Genomic DNA, 19,503 nt, shown 5'->3' with positions numbered 1-19,503 from the left:
AGAGATTTCAGGTGGACTGAGGATAGTGAATTGACAATACCTGGAGCTCCATTGACACGGGCTGGTGCTAGTCACGGTATAGACAGGCTTGCCTTTGGCACACATTTGGCACGTCACTGGCACCCCCTCAGTGTCCTGTGCATGATCGCGCTGTTCTGTGCATGAAAAGGGCTCTGGGCTATAACAAGCTCTGCCCAGCAAAAATCTAATTGGCCCTCCCTAGGCAGTCAAAGAGCGCCCTTTGGCATCAAGAAATGCCCAAAAACTAAGCACAAGAACAACCCGGAGTTTCCCCCAAAATTAAAGTGCCCAGTGCAAGTAACGACCTATAAATTGCAGCAAGGAGCAACAAAAAGTTCAAGTTGAGTTTGTTAAAAACAATGTTACAGACAAAATAATGTGTTGCATTTCTTGCACATGCTCCGCACTAATACCGTGGCCAGAGTTAAAATTAGTTGCCATATCTCAGACCCCATTGTATTATAAAGTGGTACCCGCCAGGGGTGCCCTTTGTCGCCTCTACTTTTTTCTTTGGCTCTGGAACCTTTGACGCATTGTCTGCGTGCCCAGGACCAGCGTTGGGGGATCTTCTTAGGAAGCAGTATACACTCGGTCTACCTTAATGTAGATGACATGATGTTTGGTCTATGCCTCCCACTACAGCTAGCTTGTTGGCTGACTTTGCCACTGTTTCTGGCCTCAGAGTTAACTGGACTAATTTATGTATATTCCCTTTCAGCACTGACACTCCAAACTCACTGTATAGTGTTCATGGCTTTCACCTCGTATGGCAGCTATCCATATTTCGTTACCTGGAGGTACATATTTAACACACACAAGGACATTCTGGAGTGTAATCTGGTTCATGCGGTCTTTGTGCTGCGTACACAGATGTCATTTTGGCAAATTCTGCCCTTGTCGGTGGCAGGAAGGGTGGCTCTAACGAAAATTATGGTCTTCCTTAGGCTATTATATTACTTTGCCAATCTTTCTCTTTTTACACACTGGCCCTTCCTTCACTCTTTGGAACGTACAGTAGGTGATCGTATCTGGCACAATATGCGTCACAGTCAGAGCAGCACTGCTCAAACTTTATCTTCCAACATACAGCGCAGGACTCAATGTTCCAACCTCAAACATTATTGTTTGGCTTCCCTACTCCAAAGGGTCTCACGCTGGTTTGCAGGTGGCAATTCAACAAATACATCAAAACTTCCCCCCCTTGGGACTTTGACCGGATACTTGCCACCTTCCATCCCCTCGCTAAGGCTTTGCAGCTGAGGTTGTCTCTTTTCCAGGTTGCTTACTGATGCTTTCATAGGGCCTTGTTTATCATCAATGCTACTCTACACTCCAGCATTGCCACTGGTTGGTATGCCTACTTCCCTCTGGAATTAACATCCTGGCGTGCAGCGGGTTTCCACAGTGTGGACGACCTATATCCTGATGGAACCCTCCTCTCAATGGAGGACTTACTAGTTGACTTTAAGCTCTCGCCTGGACAGTTTTTATTACACGCCTCTGTAATTGGTGTGCTGAGCCAGTCATGGGGTGAGATACAGCTGGAATCCCCACAGCATATTTCCATTCAATGTTTACATGTTTTAAGTATGAGTGGCCTTCAGACCCAGTGGTTGGAGGGTGTCTTACGCAGACACATAGCCCTTCCTCTCACTGCATTGTTATACATGGGAGCAATTGGGATTGAGTTATACCTGGGATTTATGTTAGCATTACTATATCCAGGCCTGTAAAAAAAGCCAAGTGGAACAGCAGTTATATAATCATCCTGATTGAAACATGGCTCAGTGGGGTTATTTGAAAGAACTTCCATCAAATTCCCTACCAGCTCCGTGCTTCAAAATTTCACCACATCTCAGTATCCCTGGGATAGTTTTCTAGAACTTCCCATCCAGTTCACTCTCCTTAACATTATCATATTCTGATGTAACATATTGACACCAAAATTATACTTTACAGAAATCCAGTGAACCACTTGGTTTTTCAATGTCTCATATGATTTGCTATGGTTTTCTGCTACTTTTGGAACGTTATTCAAAACAATAACGTATGTAGTCGCCTGGGGAGGGAGATGTAACGGCTCCTCAGTGTTGTTATTAGATTGTGTGATACTATTCTTTTTGGCCACCAAGCTAGTATTTGCAGGTCTGGAAGAAGGGGCCATATCTTCTTTATAGTTCCTTAAGTCTTGGGTAGATCGGGTAGATCGAGTGGTCGGGCAGTCCCTTAGAGATGGTACAGAAAGAGTCTCTCTTTGCTTTGCTTCACCAACTAAAATAGGGGTACCGAATCCTTCTTTTGGTCTTTCAACTGGATAATGGGCACTAATAATCTTGTTCGAAGTTTTGGAAGGCAGAAACAAAATCTGTTAAATAGGTCTCGTCCTTTTGAACGAGTTTAATTTCTGACATCAGACGTCGGTCAATGCTATCTAATTTGCCATGTAGTTTTTTTAATAGGGTTTCAAGATCTTGCGGCCTTTGTGCACAATCTGTTGGATTACTATCCCCCTTTGCCACCCCTGCATTCTGTCCTCCTTTTATTTGCTTTGGTTTAGTTTTAGCCTTCACTAGCTGGTTCTCCACAGGACCATTATCCTTTTGGAAAAGTTGTTTCGCTTTTTTTGCTGGTGTAGATAGCGGATTAGTATTAATTGATAATGATGACATTTCCAGAAAGAGGTTGTAAGGATGCATGGGTTGGCCAAATTAGGTACAGTGTCCTTATTATGTGTATCGGTGATAAGTAGCTCTATCTCAGTGTCCTTATCTCTCAGGTTACTCATGAGTGCTAAAGAGTCATGCCCACCCTCTGGGACAGACTCTTTTAGAACAGCGTCTAGTGCGGTTTTGGTGGCTGCCAATTGTTCCTCAACATGCATAATCTCACTGTTAATCAGTCCCACAGCATTTTTCATGTACTTGGTGATAGGTGCACTTTTCATGGGCATTTTTCCCACAGTGGTAGGTAATTTCGTTTTGCCCATACTTCAACAATAAGATATTCAATGGGAAAAGCAAACAAAATGCAATAGCTCCTTACCAATGGTTGGCTGCTCCTAAGGGACCAAGGGAGGTAGCCCAGCCCAGCCTAGACCTGCCCCGGACGGTCGCAGACTGGCCTGCCCGTGCGCAGCCCGTGCTGCGGCAGCCCTCAGGATGTTTTAAAGGCACCTCCGGGGGTGAGGAATCAGTGTCGGTGGCGGCTGTGTGCCCCTAAGAGGCCAGGGACGTGTAGTCCTGTCCCACTCCCCCGCAAGATACCGGCAAAGTAGCAGCAAAGTGGCAGTAAGTTTACTGGCTTCCACCTCTTGCATTCTCTATACCTTCACAGCCAGTCAATTACTTTCTTTAACTTTGCAACATGGTCTGTGTGCCTTTAAGAGAAGGTCTTTGTCTGACCAACAATGATAACTTTAATTTACCAGAAGATTGAATTATAGTCAGTTAGATGATATTCTATTGGATATTTCTATACAGCATAAAATGATTACATTTAAAGTCAACACTAGGACCGACAGTGATCATTATCCATTGAACTTGCTGTTGTCTTATCCCATGTTAGAAGGACCATTATATTCCTTTAGGACAGTTCACCCTGTCATTCAGGTTGGGAATAATTATAGGTTTGTCAAGTGGCCTAGAACTTTAGAAAATAAGGACACAGCAGCTTTAATCTACCAGAGCTTTCACAATTTTTTTTAACCTTATATTAATGGTCGAGTTGACCAGATCCCATTAGTTAAGCTTCACAAGCAAATATTTGCTGAATTTAAAAAAACAAAATGGGGAAATTAACTTATCCAATGATCTCCAGAGACACAGGCTCCTCTACATGGTTCACCCAGGAGTGCTGAAAGGACACATCTACATTACTTAAAGCAGTTAATCAAAGCAGTCCTTGATGGGGTGAAACTTGCTAGAACCAATTATTACAAGATCCTATACACTCTAGCAAATCCAACTGTCATGACCTGCATCGCACAACGACCACAGCTAAAACTACACCTCCCAGAACACCTTTCTCGGCCGTCACGGAGCACTAGGACCAGCTAGCATCCTGATTGGGAGGCTATATAGCCCCGCCCATGCCGAGAAACGGGGCTTGACAATCATTCCCGTTCTTCAAGCTTCCGAACACGCCAGGCGGACGGTGTTCCCCGCCGGAGGTCGGGCGTGCTTCAATCCCAGCTGTTCCTAGCCTTTGGTTCGATTCCCGGTCACAGCTTCGCCGCGCGAAGGTAAGACGCCAGGCGGAAGGTTGTCCCCGCCGGAGGTCGGGCGTGCTTCACTCCCAGCTGTTCCCGAGCTTTTGGTTCGGTTCCCGGTTCCAGCTTCGCCGCGCGAAGGTAAGACGCCAGGCGGAAGGTTGTCCCCGCCGGAGGTCGGGTGTCTTCAACGCAACCCCCGTCCTTTCCTTCCCCTAAAACTTACTAGGGGATTCTTGTTTTGTTAGGTAATTAGATGGAAGCACCGATAGCGGTGATCTTGGGCAGCGCGTTTTCACTGTGAAGTCAACAGTGAGAGGATAGCGCTAACACACATTCTCGCTAGTTATCTCGTGGGACCCGCCTCTACGAGAGGATTCTCGGAGTTCCTCCACCTTCAATCAGGTAGGAAGGGGGACTCATTTCACTGATACCATACGGGTGTGTGTCTGCCGGAGAAACGTTGGGAAACCTACTCACCATTTGTTTTGTCCTTTCAGTTGGTCTACCAACGCTCGTGTGCTGGACCTGCCAATACCTAATTCCTATCTACCTCGACACTACCCCACAGGATTCCTTGTTCCACCCTCCTTTCCCGGGGGGACGTCTGTCCATAGAGAAGGGTGGTTCTCTCTAGGGCACGACGCGCTTTCGGGAGAGAGGGACTCTGCATCAACCGTCGTTCCTGCTGCCTTCTAGCCAGGTTAGTGGCACCCCGCCGTGTGCTCCTGAACACGGTTGTGACAGATTGTCAAGCCCAAGTTGAATAGGCAGCCCGGACGATGGACCCCAATATGGCTATGACCTCCTTGCTCGAGGGCCTGGCGGCACTACAGCAAGAGGTACACACATCAAGAATGGAAAACCAGGAGTTAAGAAAGGAGCTGGGAACGCTCCGAAGGGAGGTTGCCTGCATTTCACGCCAGGAAAAAGGACAAAGGTCCTATATTAAAGACTGGACGCTTCCTCCTCCTCTCTCGGCTACCTCACCCACAGCGGGAGCACCAGGGCCAGGGTCCTTTTCGTCAACCACTCCACAAGACGCCTCCGTCCCCACCGTCGACGTCTTACAAACGCAAAGCATCCGTCTTGCCCCTCCCGAGAGATTCTTCGGGGATCCGAAGAAATTTGAAGTATTTCTGAATCACAGCAGACTCCACTTTTTGTGCAAACCCGCAATCTTCCGTGACGATGAGGCAAAAACCTCATTTATGATGTCATACATGGGAGGGAATGCCGCTAGTTGGACCATCCCCCTGATGGCACGCAACGACCCCGTACTTCACAACTTTCAAGACTTTTGCACAGAAATGAGAAAGTTGTTCGACCGAAAATCCCACATGATGTCCCTCGACCGTGAGCTCTTGACTCTCCGGCAGGGATCCCAAGACTTACTGACGTATATCATGTCCTTTAATCGCCTCGTCGTAGAAACAGACTGGCCTCCAGAAAAAAGAACGACGCTGTTCTTTCAAGGATTAAGGAGCGAATTAAAAGACGTCCTGGCTCAAGTTGTCCAGTTACCCAACACCTGTGAGGAACTGATCGAACTCACGGTCCAATTGGACCATCGTTTGCTAGAACGAAAAAACGAGAAAGGGAGAAACGAAGTCCGTTTACCTCCCATCCGCACAAAGGCCTTGTTGGATCTTCCGGTGAAAACCACCGACGGAACGGAACCGATGCAACTTGGAGGACTGCGAGGTCCACTGACGCCAGAAGAAAAAGAAAAACGTCGGCAGCAAAAGCTCTGTTTATACTGTGGGAAGAACGGGCACTTCGTTCGAGAGTGCCGGGCCAGAGCTAACGCTGCAGAGAGACCCAACCCGTCTCTGAAACAAGCTGCAGCTCTCCTCCCAGTTCCGGAAAACTAGAGCGCCCAAGACCGCAGGAGACCACTGCCTTGGGTAAGGAGCTAGAACAGGTCTCAGCTTCCCTTGCTAACACCATCCAACCTTCTGTAGCACACATGAACGTGTGCGTTAAGCTATGGACGGGACCCACTGCTACCGTGGAGGTGGCTGCACTCCTGGATTCAGGAGCCACCGGGAATTTTATTGACCAACAATACGCACGTTCCATCGGCGTGTCGTACGTCAGAAAAGAAACTTCCGAAGTGGTCAAGGCAGTGGATGGGAAACCCCTTACTTCCGGACCCATCCGATATCGCACGGTTCCTCTCCCCATGCAAGTGGGAAGGAATCACCACGAAACCTTGCAATTTGATCTCATTGATGCCCCTCACTTCCGCCTAATCCTGGGGATGCCTTGGCTTACCCTGCATGACCCCATTATCCGATGGGCTGAAAGATCCGTTTCCCTTACGTCCGAGTACTGCAGGGAACACTGCCTCGTGGAATCTCAACCCATGGGAGAGGAGAATAGTACGTTGGCTGGGATGTTGGCAGAAGGATGTGAGGAGGAAATCTACTGTTGCACTACAGTATTGCCGATACCATACCAGGAATACCTCTCCGTCTTTGACAAGGAAAAAGCCACACGTTTACCCCCCCATCGGTCGTACGATTGCCGGATAGACCTGCTTCCCGGAGCCAACATACCATGTAGTAGGGTGTATGCCCTAACAGAGCCAGAAACCCGATACTTGAAAACTTATCTGGACGAGAACCTTGCCTCTGGATTTATCCGGCATTCCTCCTCTCCTGCGTCGTCACCCCTTTTTTTTATATCGAAGAAGGACTGTGACGAATTACGGACTTGCATTGACTACAGAGCATTAAACAAAATAACAGTAAAAAATCGCTATCCTCTGCCCCTCATTCCCGTCCTCTTGGACCAGTTGAAAGGAGCTCGTGTTTTCACGAAATTAGACCTACGAGGGGCATACCACCTGGTTAGAGTACGAACTGGGGACGAGTGGAAGACAGCTTTCAGGACCAAATTTGGGCTATATGAGTACCAGGTTATGCCTTTTGGACTATGCAACGCCCCCGCCGCTTTCCAATTCTTCATGGACGAAGTGCTGCGGGGGTTGTTAGATACCATCTGCATAGTCTATATAGACGATATCCTCATATACTCAGAAAACCTCCAGGAACATGAGGTACATGTTAAAACCGTACTAGACAGACTCCGAGTACATTCCCTATACGCTAAATTGGAGAAGTGTCTTTTCCATGTGACCGAAATAGCGTTTCTGGGATATATCATTAATGCCCAGGGATTTCAGATGGACGCAGGAAAAGTAGAAGCCATCACGCTTTGGAAAGCTCCCAGTAATGTCAAGACCATTCAAAGCTTCCTTGGATTTGCCAACTATTATAGACGTTTTATCAAGGACTTTTCACGAATAATCCATCCGATCACGCGTCTACTCCGAAAGAACATCTCCTTTGTGTGGGATTCCGAAGCAGAACAAGCATTTCAGGAACTAAAGAACCGTTTCACCCACGCACCCATCTTACGGCACCCCGATCCCAGTTTGCCGTATCAACTAGAGACGGATGCATCACAATATGCCATAGGAGGCATCCTCTCTCAAAGACACCCCGACACGGGCCAAATACATCCGGTGGCCTATTATTCTAAAAAACTGAGTCCCAGTGAGATTAATTATTCCATCACCGACAAAGAACTCCTAGCCATCAAACGAGCATTTGAAGAATGGCGACACTATCTTCAAGGGGCCAGGCACACCGTGGAAATCTACACTGATCATCGGAACCTGCTGTTCCTAAAGTCGGCTAAAGCACTTACACCCAGACAGCTCCGATGGTCCTTGTTTTTTTCGGATTATGACTTTGTGATAAAATACAGGCCAGGAGCCCAAAACGGAAAAGCTGATGCCCTGTCACGCCTACCATGTCCACAGGAAGACTCCCCTGAAGGAGTCAGTGACAGTCCTCCTATCCTTTCGGTGGAAGTTTTTCAACCACAGTCTCTAGCCACTACCTTCTCAGAATCCTTTCTGAAAGAACTACAGGAAACCCACATACATCTTGATCAGCAAGAATGGATCGCCGAACACCCAGAGATTCGAACCGACATCAACGGCCTTCTATACCATGACCAGAGATTATTCCTCCCAGAAAAAGCCCATCAAGAACAAATACTGTCCTGGACCCACGACACCACCATAGGAGGACACCTCGGAGAAAATAAAACCATCGCATACATAGAGAGATCATTTTGGTGGCCCACCATGAAAAACGACATCAAGGAATACATCAGGAAATGCTCAATTTGCGCCCAAAGCAAGACCAGCCATAAGAAACCGACAGGATTGCTTCGTCCCATCCCAATCCCAGCACATCCATGGCACACGGTATCAATGGATTGTATAGTGGAGATGCCCTCATGCCAAGGCTACACCACCATATTAGTGGTAGTTGATCATCTCACCAAGATGGGGCACTTCATTCCCCTAAAACGCTTACCTACCTCTGCCGAACTAGCACTCGCCTTTCTTCAACATGTAGTGAGGGCACATGGACTACCCAAGGTACTCATCACCGACAGGGGCTCCCAATTTACATCCCGATTTTGGAAGGCCTTATGCACCACCATGGGAGTGGACACAAGGCTCTCAACCAGCTATCATCCCCAAACAGACGGGAAGACTGAACGTCTCAACCAAACCCTTGAACAGTATCTACGCTGCTTTTCCTTACAAAACGCCATGGATTGGTTCCCGTTACTCTGGATAGCTGAGTTTTCTTACAACAACGCTGATCATTCTACCCTCGGTTGTTCCCCGTTTTATTGCTTACATGGGTACCATCCTAACATGCTTCCGTTCGACTGGCCTGCAGAGACCAAGCACCCCACCATACAAGAACACCACGCTCATCTCCGACAAATCCTTAAGGAAGCGAAACGCCAACTGAAAGACGCTCAAACTGCGCACAAGCTATATGCCGATCAACATAGAAACCAAGAACCTAGCTATCAGATTGGAGATAAGGTATGGCTAGCAACAAAACACCTACGCCTCAAGGGGGTGGGTAAGCTAGGCCCAAAATACATAGGCCCGTATTGCATTGAACGGGTGATCAATCCAGTAGCCATACGTCTGACCCTTCCCCCTTCCTGGAACATCCACCCAGTTTTCCATGTATCCTTACTAAAGCCATGTCCAGACGACGTGCGACTACCCGTACATCCCCCACCTGTGGAAATCGAAGGACGAGCGGAATATGAAGTCCGAGAACTCCTGGACTCTAGAACAGTGAAGGGAAGGGTACAGTATCTAGTGGATTGGAAGGGATATGGGGCGGAAGATCGAACCTGGGAGCCTCTTTCGAACTTGAACTGCCCAAGACTAATCCGGAAATTCCATACGAAGCATCCAGGGAAACCTGGCCAACCGCCGAGACGGCGGTCCTCAAGGGGGGGTTCTGTCATGACCTGCATCGCACAACGACCACAGCTAAAACTACACCTCCCAGAACACCTTTCTCGGCCGTCACGGAGCACTAGGACCAGCTAGCATCCTGATTGGGAGGCTATATAGCCCCGCCCATGCCGAGAAACGGGGCTTGACAATCATTCCCGTTCTTCAAGCTTCCGAACACGCCAGGCGGACGGTGTTCCCCGCCGGAGGTCGGGCGTGCTTCAATCCCAGCTGTTCCTAGCCTTTGGTTCGATTCCCGGTCACAGCTTCGCCGCGCGAAGGTAAGACGCCAGGCGGAAGGTTGTCCCCGCCGGAGGTCGGGCGTGCTTCACTCCCAGCTGTTCCCGAGCTTTTGGTTCGGTTCCCAGTTCCAGCTTCGCCGCGCGAAGGTAAGACGCCAGGCGGAAGGTTGTCCCCGCCGGAGGTCGGGTGTCTTCAACGCAACCCCCGTCCTTTCCTTCCCCTAAAACTTACTAGGGGATTCTTGTTTTGTTAGGTAATTAGATGGAAGCACCGATAGCGGTGATCTTGGGCAGCGCGTTTTCACTGTGAAGTCAACAGTGAGAGGATAGCGCTAACACACATTCTTGCTAGTTATCTCGTGGGACCCGCCTCTACGAGAGGATTCTCGGAGTTCCTCCACCTTCAATCAGGTAGGAAGGGGGACTCATTTCACTGATACCATACGGGTGTGTGTCTGCCGGAGAAACGTTGGGAAACCTACTCACCATTTGTTTTGTCCTTTCAGTTGGTCTACCAACGCTCGTGTGCTGGACCTGCCAATACCTAATTCCTATCTACCTCGACACTACCCCACAGGATTCCTTGTTCCACCCTCCTTTCCCGGGGGGACGTCTGTCCATAGAGAAGGGTGGTTCTCTCTAGGGCACGACGCGCTTTCGGGAGAGAGGGACTCTGCATCAACCGTCGTTCCTGCTGCCTTCTAGCCAGGTTAGTGGCACCCCGCCGTGTGCTCCTGAACACGGTTGTGACACCAACTGGGAGGAAGATAACTGCTTCAACTTACTTAAGGCCTCTAAATGTAGGTGTACGACATTATTTTGGAACATTATCGTCCATGGGTGTACTAAGAATTGCATATCACATTGAACCGCCCAAGTGGGAGCATCATTTTGCACATCTATACTCTGTTAGCTACTGCTCCCCAGGGCATTATCTATCCAATAGAGGGCAGTAATATTTCACATCTTTTGCACATTGTTTTTTTCCATGACCAAAACTCTGGTTGCTATATAGAGCTTAAAACCAGGGAGGACTCCTGAGTCTGATAAAATACTGGGAGACTTATTACAATCATAACCAACAATTTGGGTACCTTACAAGAAAGTGTTGTCTAACTTTATTGTTACCGCTGTCCAAGTTCCAACTACCTGGTTAGGGGCTGACATAATTTCAGTCTATAATAAAGGGGCAAAGGACATCCCTCAAACTATAAGCCCATGAGCCGTTTTTATATTCTTCAAAAAGTCTTCGCTTGCCAGGTCCTTAATAAATTGGAGGATTGAATGTTGCAAAACAGCATATTATCACCCTTTGAATCAGATTTTGGGTAAAAATAGGGACGGTTGATCAGGTCTTCCATTTGACATTAATCTTATGGAAGTATACTAAACCAACTAATGATCATTTATACTTTGCACTCATGGACCTGAGAGCAACATTCGATCTTGTGCCAAGATCTCCCATGGGAAATACTGCAGTCCATGGGAGTTCCACCTACCCTTCTCAACATCATAGTGAGGCTTCACATGGAAAATTGCGCCCAGATCAGATGGGGCAGCAATGGTGATCTTACAGAATACATCCCTTTTTGGAGGGGGGTGAGACAAGGGTGTGTTCTGGTCCCTATGCTTTTTTTGTTATATATAAATGAAGTAATTGACTAGCTTAATGGCTTCGTTAATGATTCACCTAAGTTAAAAGGGCTAACTGGTCCAGCGTTATTGTTCGCAGACAATACTATCCTTATCTCCAGGGCCCCTAGGGAACTGGAAAATGTAGTGGCCTCTTTTCAATCCCATTGTATAATTAGGGGTTTGGAAATAAACATCTCTAATTTAAAGATAATGATCTTCAATCAACATATGAGCTACAAGGGGAAAATGCGACTGGGAGGTAAGATTCTAGACAGAGCAGCTAGTTCTGAGTATCTGGGAATAAAGCTTGATGACAGGCTTTCTTGGTGGCCACACCTAGAGAAGAGCAAGGCCACACTCACACATAGGCCAGCTGCTATTTTGACATTTTTTAAGGCAGCCCCATCTAGGGCCATTTCACTGGCCTTTGAGATCTACCAGGCCAAGGCCAAACAGCAGCACTTTGTGGGACTGAAATCTGGGAGAAATCATCTGTAACCCATCTAGCTGTTCAAGAAAATAATTTCATAAGATAATTTCCCAGATAACCATTTTAATTCCCATATTTATGGCCACCCTCCTTAAACATAGGCTTGGTCCTTGTTTATGAAGTTTCGTTTTGGAGTCCTAAAATCAATATGCATACAGCTTAGTGGAGGGCTCCGATAATGGGGCCTATGTGAACTGTGCACTAATTATGCTGTTGAGAATATCGAACATGTTTTAATTTTCCATTTGATGTATGTGAAACCTAGACACAAATAGATTGGACCTCTGTGTCTTACCTATGGTTTCTGCACTTTACAACAAGACCTTAGATTATTTTTAACCGATACTTTGCCTTATATTGTTTTTGGCCTGAGCAAATTTGTGCACATTGCACGCTTGATTAAAAAGATTAAAGGTACAGAGTTTAAAATCTTTTTAGCATATGCTGGGTCCATTAAATTGATGTTTTATTTAATATCTTTGTATTATTTTTTGTTATGGACATATTAGTTTATGCTATGAATTTACTATCTGATGCCCCTTATTGTATTTTATTTGTGCTGTGTGCAGTTTAATGCATCATTACTGACTGCCTATTATATACTTATGTTTGTGTATGAGGTTGGTGCACTCAATGACACTAGTTCTATCAGTAGATTTTTAAGCACAGTCAGATGGCTAGTGGGCCGATTTCTAGGTTTTTGTCACTGAACTGTGCTCTGATCCAGTTTTACGTGGAGTTTCTCTTCTTCTGACCTCCGTGTTATGATGCACTTTGTCAATACTACGACAACAAATTGTGTGACATTGTATGTTTTATTTAAGGTTTATAACCAAAATAATGTATTTTTGGATGATGATAAGTGCAGCTACTTTAGAAGGGTGTTTCATATGTTACTCACCCACCCCATCTCCCAACATAATTTATCCTGGCTCATGAGTTAAAGGAAAGTGGAGGAATGAAGAGTATGGTAAAGGAGGGTCTAAAGATTCTGGATGAAAAATGTATTTCTTAATTATATCTCTTTTAATGGCCACAGCCATTTTTACATCTACCACTGTATTTTTAATTCCTAATATCGGGATTTTAATGCCTTATTCATATGTTACTTTCTCTGTCCTTCTTAATCTCACTTTCAAACTTTTTCTTGACAAATTTCACGCCTTACTTCTCCTTACTCTCTAGGGCATCTTTCTTTGTCACACTTCCTGTATTTCTTCCCATTTCTCACATTCATTTAGAGTTTAATTTTGGTCTCTTTCTCTCTCCCACTGACCCGCTTTCCCTCATTTCCTCACCCGTGTCCCTCTCTTTTCACATGTATATTTTCATTCAACTTGCTGCTTTCTGACCCACAACTTATCACTTCTATTCTACCCTTTCCTCCTTGTTCTCCCATAACCGTCACATCTTCTCATTCATGTTCCCACGTCATTCTTGGCCTTCCCTCTCCTCCTTTCCTCTGCTCTCACTTCCTTTCCCTTCCCTCTCCCCTCCCCTCACGTCTCCTCCTCTCCCCTCACCTCCCCTCCCCTGCCCTCCTCTCCTCACCTCACCTCACCTCACCTCTCCTCACTTCACCTCACATCACCTCACCTCTCCACTCCACTCCTCTACTCTCCCCTTCTCTCCTCTCCCTCCCCTCCCCTCCCCTCCCCTCCTCTCCTCTCCACTCCTCTTCTCTTTTCCCCTCTATTCACCTTTCCTCTTCATCCCTAATTCCTCTCTCCACCCTCATCACCCCTGTAGGTGGAGCCCTCAGATGTTACCGCACAAAGGATGTGATCACGGATTGTATTTATAATGAGGATAGGTGTTTTCACGTCAGTAAGCATTATTGTGAGTATTTATGTTTTTTATTTATTTGAAAAGTTTATAAAGCACACACAGCGGCCAAAGGGCCTATGGGCGCTGATCAGGATCAGCTAAGACAGCTGACAATGCTGTAAAGATTAAAATTCCCCAAATACTCAAATGCAAGGATTATGTTTGAATAAACACATTTTTAAGTGTCCTAATTTTAGTGTCGTCTCTTTGAGACCTAACCAGCAGATGTGGTTTGTTCCATACTTTAGCTGTGTGATCAGAAAGAGCTCCACAACACACTCTTGCTTAATAAATAAACCTATTAAGCACACCTTGACATGTACTTCCTCAGTATCAAATCATGGGAGGCAGTTCAAAACAATGTCAGAAGTGACATTCTGCTCCCTTTGCAGGATTGTCCAAATGCCACTCCCACAGCTACACCACATTCTCCAATTTGTTGCTAGGAGGGCAAGGACTTGAACCTCTTCCATTACCCCAAGCTAGAATTATCAATGACAGTGACATGGATGTGAAAGGTAGGGCGAGGGGTAGCAGTTACTACTATGGACTACCCCTAATTGACATCTGTGTATCTAACAATAACACTAAGGTTCTTGTTAGACCTGGCATTTTTGGCTGGTTTATCCCCAGAATTTGTGCTTTTTTGCCTCCTGTTTTTTACCTCGTTTTTGTTGTTTTTAAGACTCTCAGCACTTTACCCCTGCTATTGAGCTCCAAAGTGCATATGCTCACGATGTAAATTGGGTTATTGATTGGTATATCCATGATTGGCATGTTTGATTTACTTATAAGCCTTTAAAGGGTTGTAAATCAAGTGCTAGTAGTAGGTCTGCAGCACTGATTGTGCCGGCCACACAGTAGCCCTTCAAAGGTGTCTCAGACCTACTGCTGCAGTGTCTGCATGCGTGGATTTTCACTGTCATGTCAATCTGGCAAGTGCACATACTTGTCAGACCCTATCCTTCCCCTTTTTTACATATAAGTCACCCCTAAGGTAGGCACAAGGCAGCCCCATGGGCAGGGTGCAGTGTAGGTAAAAGGTAGGGCATGTAGTGATGTGTTTTACTTGTCCGGATAGTGAAATATTGTGCATTTCCTTTTTCACTATTGAAAGGCTATCTCTCCCATAGGTTCTTTGAAACTTTCAATAGGGAAGAGATAAGAAATTGGAGGTTAGGTTCCCTGAATTCAAGATTTAACAATGTATCTTTTAGCAAAGAAGGTTTTTAAATTGTGTGTGTGAAAATGCCACTTTTAGAAAGGGAGCTTTTTCGTACTTAAACATTCTGTGCCTGCATGTGGAATCCACATTTTTGTAGCTGACAGCTGGGGTTTTTGCATACAGTCTAGACAGCCACACAAAGGGAGCTTAAGTGTGCCTCGCACTTCCTGATGACCCATCACCGGGCTGATGGGTCATCCTGGGATAAGAGTAGTGGGAATAGTTATCACTGACACATGCATAAGGCTGGACCTGTTCTGCTCAAAGAAATCTCTGCCTTCTGGAGAGTGACTGGGACAGAGAAGGAAAGAACTGGATCTTGGGAGGAAGAAGGACTGTCTTTTAAGTATGCCTACGTCAAAGGCCAGAACACGAATAAGTATTGTGGCCCTGACCCCAGAACTTCAGACCACATTTGGACTAAGGAACCTGCTAAGAAGAAGAGGTGGAAGAGCTGTTTGGAATAGGACTGCCCTTTTGCTGTGTGTTGCTTTGCTGGGTTGGCCTGCAGTTGCTGCTTCTGTCTTGGGCATTGAAAGGACTGAACTGAACACCCTGAAACCTATTACCTGAGTTTCTCCAATGGCTTGAAGTAGAGCTTGCCTCCTGTTAAAAGTCTCTGAAACATCAAAGACTTCAAGTTCATCTGCCTACAGCACATGCTTTGAGTAGCCACACAAGAAAAGCAATTACGATGCCCCCAATGACACTGCTGCCGTCTCCGTGACCTGGAGGCACCACAGACAGCATCGCCCCGCTTTGCACCGCAACCCTGGTCTCACCGACATCCCTGCCTGATGGTGTCACTAAACTGCTGCTTGTAGGGTGACCTGTGGGCACCGCACTTTGCACCGCTTTGCTTTACATCGTGACCCTGGTATTACTGATGGCGACGCAACCTCGTCATCGATGCTCCTGCCTGCACCGTGACCTGCGGACACAGCTTGTGGAGAACACGATGCATCACCTTGCTTCACATCGCAGCCCTGGTCTCACCGATGATGATGCACCACGCTGACATCGACGCCGATGCCTGCATTGCCCCATCCCACACTGCAGCCCCGTCCACCGAGTCCAACGCCATCAACTCCAGCCTCGTCAACTGATGCCGCTGCTTGCACTGCGACCTGTGAAAACTGGATAAAGTTGGATTAATTTTTTTAATATCTGTTGCAAAGTCATCCTAAGTCCTGGGCACCCCCCAATGTTTTGTTCACTGATGCTGGTGGTAACTGACTCTGACTGACTCTGGACTCTGCCTAACCAGGCCCAGGGTCAGTGCTATGCTGAAAAAAAAAATTAGAATACAGTTAACGGACCTAACATGAACTAGGATACACTATGGTATGGTGGGGTACCCCTGTAATTGGCATGACCTGCCCGATAAGCCCCTAGTATTTAATAGGGCAGGGGATTGAAACTGCCTAGAAGTCCCCAGTACCCTGGGGCATGGCAGTTTAAAGGCCAGCAGCTCTTTTTGCACTTGCATGTGTGCACTGCTGAAGCCTGAGGACAGTTTAAAAGCAGCACTGGGTGCCAGGACTGCTTTTAAACAGTATATTGTGCCCAAACTCAACGGTGGTGGTAGGGGCACTTAAAAATGGATAACCTACAATGTTTTGTTATATTAGGGACCCCCAGGGTCTCCCCTAGGTATCCCAGGGCTGGGGGGTCAGAAATGTATAAGGTACACCCTTATAAAATGAGTTTTTATATGCCTGGGCAAAGTGAAATTTTACATTTCACTCCCCACATTGTGGTAAAGTGCTGCTCAAATTTGACTTTTACGCTAGGAGCACTGGGGAAGAGGGATCTGCAATATTTCTATAGATTCAGGACCCCTAAAGTCTCCCCTAGGTGCACATGTGGTGGGGTTCCTATATATATATATCTAAGGCAAGTACTTATAAAATATGTTTTTATAAGCCCTGGTGTTAGAAAACTGGTCAAAGTAATTTTTCACATTGCAAATCTCATGCCCTATAGGTTAACATTGCAGGAAGTTATTAAATAATAACTCCTGATAGGAAGGAGATAGAGCTACCTTTCGAAGACTTTCCAGAATAGTATGGCTAAACCCAACAATATTATATTGTTGGATTTCTCCTAAAGTGCACATATAAAAGTAGTTATAAGACTTTCTTGTTTGTAAGTCCAAATTCAACCTTCCAGTGTTCTGCCCTGATTGGTCAGAGTTGATTTTTGGAATTTAGACTAAACTATTTTTAATCCATTGTTTTGATTTTTCCAAATTGGTCTAAGTCTGTTGTGCCTAGTTTTTTGTGACCCGAAACTAGAGAACCATGGAGCTTGACCTGGCTAAACTGTCCCAGTTTAAGATACCTGATCTTAGGGCACAGTGTAGGCTTAGGGGGCTGCATGCTACCAAGGAGATGAGGAAGGCAGGGTTGCTTGAGTCCCTAAAGGCCCGGGCCAGGGCAGCTGAGGAAAACCCAGGGGGGTGGGAGGATGTTCCCCCCAACCCAAGAGAGGGATGAGGATGAGACCTCTTCCATTGTGACTAGTGTTAGCCAGGTGAATCAAGGTGGTGGTGGGAGTGGGGAAGGGTCGCCTACTCAGGTACCACTACTGAACCTTGCAGAGAGACAGCTTCAGGCTCAATTAGAGTTGATTGCCTTGGAGAAGGAGAAATTATAATTGGCTAAGAGAAAATGGGAGAGGGAGCAGGAGAAGAGGAATGGCGGCAGTGAAACTGAAGAAGATGCTGAGATGTCCAGGGGTGGTAGATTAGAACCTAAACTTCCCAAGGGCATAGTGCCCAAGTACACTGAGGGGGATGACATTGACAGGTGGCTAGCAGCTTTTGAGAGGGCCCTTAAAATGAGTGGGGTCCACTCTAGGTATTGGGGTGCACTCCTGTGGGAGTTGATTCTAGTAGTTGGAAGGGATAGGCGCCTGACCCTGAAGGGAGAGGATGCAGAATCTTACCAGCAGATGAAGGCATATCTCGTAAAGAGATTTGGTCTCCAGAACAGTACAGAGTGAAGTTTAGAGGCACCCAGAAATTGAGTTCAAAATCTTGGGTAGACTTTGTGGGTGTTTCAGTGAAGGCACTGGAAGGCTGGACTGTTGGTAACAAAGTTGAAACATATGAGGGATTGTATAATTTGTTATTGAAAGAACATATTTTGACTAATTGTGCAGAAGAGAAGTTACACCAGTATCTAGTGTACTCTAAGCTGACAGACCCCAGAGAGCTGGGGGAATCAGCTGATGAGTCGGTGAGAACCCGGGTTTCCATTCAGCACCAGAGGGGTGACCGGAAGAAAGGAGGACAGGTCCCTTCCCAAGGGAAAGCCCAGGGAAATGAAGTGCACAAAACTAAGGCGTCCTCCGAAAATCAACAAAAAACTGCACAAGGAGGGTGTTTCAGGAAAAGTCTGGTAGGTTCTTTGATCTCTCAAACGTGGGTAAGTGCTTTGACTGTAACCAGCCAGGGCACAAGCAGGGAGATGCTGTGTGCACAAAGACGCTCCCCCCTAAGGGGCCATCCACAGTGATTGCGAGTGTAATTGTAGGGGTGGAGAGTGGTGCCCCAGAGAGGGGTAGTCAGGTGGTGGAAGAAACCTTAGTGTCCCTGGGCGGGGTGAACATTGCCACACTAGCTGCCTTACCTCCAAACATGGACAAGTACAAGCAGAGGCCTAAAGTGAATGGGGCTGAGGTTAAGGCTATCAGAGACACTGGGGCTAGTGTGACTATGATCCTGGATGAACTGGTGCCTCCAGAGAGGTTGTTACCTGGAGAGTTTCACCAGGTGAATTATGCAGCCAGCACTACCAAACTCCATCCTATGTCTGTGGTGGATTTGGAATGGGGAGGTGTGACAGGCCCTATGAAGGTAGCTGTGTCAAAGGTGCTCCCAGTCCAATGTTTACTGGGCAATGATCTTGAAGCCTCTCAGTGGTCAGATGTGGAGAGAGGACGCCATAATAAAATATTGGAGCTCCCTGAGTGGGTATGTGCTGTGACTAGGTCACAGACTAGCCAGAAGGGAGGGGCTGGACACTTGCATCCTGGAACAAAGGGCCAAGCATCCAAGGACAAGGGTATTGGGCCTGGTGAGCCAGCCCAGGAAACTCCAGAGGTGCAGGAAGAATCTAACCCTGCTGGGGAGGATCTGGCCTCAGCGGGAGGGACTCGATCCCTGCCAGAGCTGTCAGATTTGGCAGAACTGACAGGAGCAGGTGGACCCTCCAGAGAGGAGTTCAGTCAGGGACAGCATGACTGACCCACCCTTGAGAGCTTGAGGCGGATTGCTTCTAAACAAGAGGAAGGGGATGAGAGTGGCTTTCGAAGACACCTGAGGCTTGAGCCGGGTGTGACAGCAGGCGCGTTGTCAGCGAGGTTTGGTAAACAATTTTAAACTTGTTTTTAACCTTCTTTTATTCTAGGGCGATTTTTGCACAGAGAAACGTTTGACTTGCTAATTTGCACAGAACCTTTACTCTACCTGGTTAAGCGAGGGCTGGCCGCCATCTT

The 19,503-nt window shown here is 46.8% G+C and overlaps 1 long non-coding RNA gene across 1 annotated transcript in view; it reads left to right on the top strand.

Annotated features, from left to right (window-relative positions):
- The window catches only part of LOC146844061 (uncharacterized), a 111,307-nt gene that overhangs the window by 57,972 nt on the left and 33,832 nt on the right, over positions 1-19,503 (top strand). The window contains exon 3 of the long non-coding RNA XR_014981122.1: positions 13,698-13,787. This is a non-coding gene — a long non-coding RNA (uncharacterized LOC146844061). The remainder of the gene's footprint in view (positions 1-13,697; positions 13,788-19,503) is intronic.

The sequence above is a fragment of the Triturus cristatus genome, chromosome 4_1 (assembly GCF_964204655.1).
Source record: "Triturus cristatus chromosome 4_1, aTriCri1.1, whole genome shotgun sequence".
NCBI lineage: Eukaryota > Metazoa > Chordata > Amphibia > Caudata > Salamandridae > Triturus > Triturus cristatus.
Note: the sequence above shows the minus strand (reverse complement) of the source record. Positions and strands in the feature narration are given on the sequence as shown.